This window comes from Ceratina calcarata, unplaced genomic scaffold, assembly GCF_001652005.2.
Source record: "Ceratina calcarata isolate Rehan_Ccalc_2016 unplaced genomic scaffold, ASM165200v1 scaffold397.2, whole genome shotgun sequence".
Taxonomy (NCBI): domain Eukaryota; kingdom Metazoa; phylum Arthropoda; class Insecta; order Hymenoptera; family Apidae; genus Ceratina; species Ceratina calcarata.
Window position 1 is genome coordinate 1,198,510 of NW_017163090.1, and position 4,265 is coordinate 1,202,774.

A 4,265-nucleotide genomic window follows, 5' to 3' on the forward strand; every position below is an offset into this window, starting at 1 on the left:
TTTATGAAATACTAGCCGTTAATTACTAAAAATTATAAATTATGTGAGAATAAATAATTGTAGTAATTCAAGCGAGTGATTTGCAATGTAGCATGTAAGGTAGAATTCAGGTTGAAAAAATAAGGGAGAGACGAGGGTTAATCCGTGTCACCTAAAAATCAAGAACCTCTTCAGGCAACCACCCTTCGCCCTCGGCGAGGGGTAGAACCAGCGCCCGAGGCGTCGACATCGACCACTGACCCACATACCCTAACCACCCCCCGAAAACATCAACACCCACCCTTGCGCCAGATCTCTCCGTCTCCACTTCGATTCACAATTTCAATATCCTTTCATCGACGCGTGTTCGTAAACTGGAAAAATCACCCTTCACCATCCATCATTCACACCTGCGTCGCTTTTTCCCGTTTCCCTCTCAATTCTCGATTTCGCTTTCATTTAACCCCTGCATATCTACAAACGAAGCGTCCCAATCGGCGCACCCCTTTCACCTGCATCGCCCGTCCACCCCCTGCATCACTTTCCACCACCACCACCACCCCGATCCACGATATCCAATATCACTTTGCATATTTCGAAAAATCCCCACCACCCGCACGAAATCGCACACCCCTTTCGTCCCCCGTTGATGCATAGCAACGCGCATATTCCCGAAATGCATCGTTTCGCATTCGTCGAACCCCATGCCGCGCATTAACCCCTTACTCCGCGTATTCCGCGCGCGTTTCCGTCGGAGTACCAGGTGGTCCGCGTCCCATGGGGAAATTCAAAGGACATCTCACCTTGACGACAAACCATTCGCCGTCACCGCCTCGTCGCGCTATCGATCACACGGTCCACCCACGGTGAATCCGGAGAACCGAGAAGCCGACGTATTCAATTGTCCGTTGAAACTCTTCTCCGACGCCTTTTCCCTTGCAGTAGGTCGCGGTCGTCACGTGATCCGCGACTGGGTGCACACTGGGACGCGACGAGGGTTCAAATCGTGGTTCACGCGGTAGACGGGGCCGCGAGCCGGCTCGAGAACAATCGGATCACGGTGGTAGCGTTGCGGACGGTTGCGAATCGGGTAAAAGTCTGCGACGCTGTTGGAATTCCGGTGCGCACCGATAGCAGCAGCGGGGCCTGGTAACGCGTGTCGAAGGAAGGAAAGGAGGACATGCACGCAAGCGCAACCGGCCGTCGTCCTAACCTCCACTCGATAAAACTCGTCCTCGGCACTCGGTATTTCGGTTACGTCAGCGTTTACGTGTTGCGTCAACGGGACGCGTGCGCTCACGTGGTGGCTCGTCCGTCGCCTCGATGCCGGTGCATGCAGACGTTGCGTTTCGTTGCGGATCGTATACGGGAATCCTCTCAGGGGACGTGGACACTGTCATGGGGTGGATCATGGTGGTGTCTGGAATTTAAAATGTCTTTGGATGGAATGGGTGACCATAGGGGTTGAAACGATTGTCATTCGTGGAGGCAAACGGGATAATGATAATCGATCATTGAACTGACGTTTAATCTTGCAACAAGTGAAAAATTATTCTTTGGTAGGAGAAGAATCGTTTAAACTAGATGCTGTATTGTTTAAGTTAGAGGATGTCGAAATGACATGGTGACGATTTTATGCGTCGGAATCTGTCACCACAATCTTTATTCCGCAATTCGATACTCATACGTGAAGAAGTTAATTGCTGTACTGAGTTCTGATAAAATGTTTGCACAGTGATTATCAGAAATGAAAAAATTGCTCCATACTCGTGATAATATAAGTGTATTATTTTTTAGGGATGTGTGACAGACAGCAAGGAATCTGTGATCACTGCAAGAATCTCTTATCTAGTTTCAAGTGTTTCGTAAAAGGAAATTGTTTAAAATTTTATATAGATACGTAATAATTATTTTTAATTGTAATTAATGTTTTGAGAATATGGAAGTTAGATCGATAAATGCGATAGGTTTTGTGACGACATGTTTAATAGTACTAAAATTCGCTAGTTAAAGCGATTTCACGCTGACATGAGCCTAGGCCTAGGCGTTAAGCACATGTTGCGCAATTATTTATTACGACTGCAACGCTGACAGAACGTTCCATTATGCTACAGACATACGGTCTATTAATCGTCCGTTTGACGTCGAAGTTACTGATAGTTAGCATAAACGCGTCAGCGTTGATTTAAGGAATGGTTAAAACGGAGAATAATATAAATGTGTGAGAAATGTAAATAGCAATTCGTAAAACGGAAGCAATGTAAATTGTTCGGTATAATTATATGCTTTCATACGATAATATTTTATATTTCATCAGTTTTCTGTTGTATGGCAATGGGAATATAGCATGGGAAACGTCAGGTGAAAGGGAAAAAGCCTAAATATGCTGCGCGGGCAATTCACCCTCGGTTCCCCTTTGAAAGATAGTTCACTGTATGTCGGTCGAACCTGCGCAGAATGTTTCGCGTTTTATGAATGGAAGCTGGAGTTAACGATCGCTTGTAAGAATGCTGACTTCGTACAACCCCACAATTTACTATCGTTTACAATAAGATGTCAAAGATCATATCCTTGAAAATACATAATATTAGAGTAATACTACGTTCATGATACGCTGGATTAGTATATGCAGATGTCCGTGTGATTGGTTGAAACATTATGAAATTGTGCGTGAAATTACTTAAGGAATTTCAAGACAAAAACTTGCCCTGTTGAAAAATCACTGAAATTCGTATGTGAGAATGGACTAATACCAGCTGATACAATTAATGAGAAACGAGTGACGAAAATTGGACGAACCATGGAGATCCTTGCCACGATGCTCTGTGACTGAAATGTCACGCAAACTGTATTGAATCTACGATCGGGATACGGATTGCGTGACTTTTCGACCACTCAGCGTACGAAACGCGCCCCGAAGTCTGAGAGGACGCGTATTCAGGCGTTGAGCAGAGTTTCTGCGACCGAAGACGGGAGGAATAGTGTCTGCACGAAAGAGGAAATGCATCCCACGTGCCCAAGATTGCTTCTGCCGATTGCACTCAAGTTTTATGCAGATTGACTGTTAATAAACTTGGACAGTGCGGAATTTGAGGGAGAGAAGAGTTAGCTTTGTGAAATATTCTCTTAACTTATACTATGAACAAAAATTGATTAAAATTACTTGGAAATTATCCTAACGATATTTTGCATCATCGAAGTGTAACATCATGTAAAATCGCGTATTGCGGTTTGCAATATTCTTGATCGCGTCAATTCAAGTATGAAACAATGATGTTATTTCCGAAATGATTAATGTAACTGGTTATTCGAAAAACCACCCCTCATGCGACCAGAGCCCTCGCGTCTCTTCACGAGATTTCGCGCAACCCCTTCGAGTCTCCCGTTACTGCCGATAAAATCGCAACCCCTCGCATCGGAATTACCAACCACTAACCGCCGGAAGCCTCGAAGCCAGCGGAAGCGCAGACAGGGTGAGAGCATTGTGCTCGAAGCGGTGGTGAGGCTCACACGCGGATCAGAGCGCGTGCGTGTTGGGCCGAAAGGAAAGCTTCCTCGTGAAGTTCGAAAGCTCGTCACAGGATGGCGACGCTTCTTGAGGAAACCGTGCGGACGTTCGATCCTTACGAGGGCGAAGAGGAAATCGGCCAATCGGGGTGGCTGCAATTTCTACGATTCGACGCGTGCCGACCGCCATTTTTGGCCAGCCTGAATCGCTCGATCCGTTACGCCGCGTCGACCGATGATTAATGACCTGCACTTTGGCTCCTCGTAGCCAGAACATGCAGGAGTCGATGAGGGTCGGTTAACCCCTTTCAGTAACACGACTAAATCTAAGCTGAATCTTCCACGCTGTTTTCTGAAATTCTGATGTCTTCATAGTACCTATTGAGTTTATTATCGGAAGTATTCTACAGAATCATTGAACGCTTTATCAAAAATTATCCATAGACATAAGAGGATAGATCGATTGTCTAATATATTTTTGAACAGCAAACATTCTTTATATTCGGTGTCGATACAATTTTTTTATAAATGCATAAAATCTGCCATGAACATGTCAAATGTTAAACCAATGATTTTTTATTTGGCTTTATCTTAATAAATGATCGAGAATGATGAATGCAATGCCTTCATTGAATCGGACGCTCGCAGATACATCGTATATCTTTCTCCGTTCTTATATCTTCATATAAGTGCTTGGAACTTGAAAGAGCTATTCACTTCGCGATTTGCCTTCCACCAACTGTACGTTGTACACCTTTCATTAAGTAATGGAATGGGCC

General features: G+C 44.8%; 1 protein-coding gene and 1 long non-coding RNA gene across 3 annotated transcripts in view; one reads left to right on the top strand and one right to left on the bottom strand.

The window, feature by feature from the left end:
* LOC108626351 (ras-related protein Rab-37) overlaps positions 1-1,168 on the bottom strand; it is a 72,993-nt gene extending 71,825 nt beyond the window's left edge. For both annotated transcript variants that reach the window (XM_026814741.1, XM_018026969.2), the window contains exon 1: positions 783-1,168. The gene's annotated coding sequence lies outside the window, so the exon portion shown is untranslated. The remainder of the gene's footprint in view (positions 1-782) is intronic.
* LOC113464528 (uncharacterized) overlaps positions 1-4,265 on the top strand; it is a 138,453-nt gene that overhangs the window by 72,194 nt on the left and 61,994 nt on the right. The gene's annotated exons all lie outside the window — the stretch shown is intronic.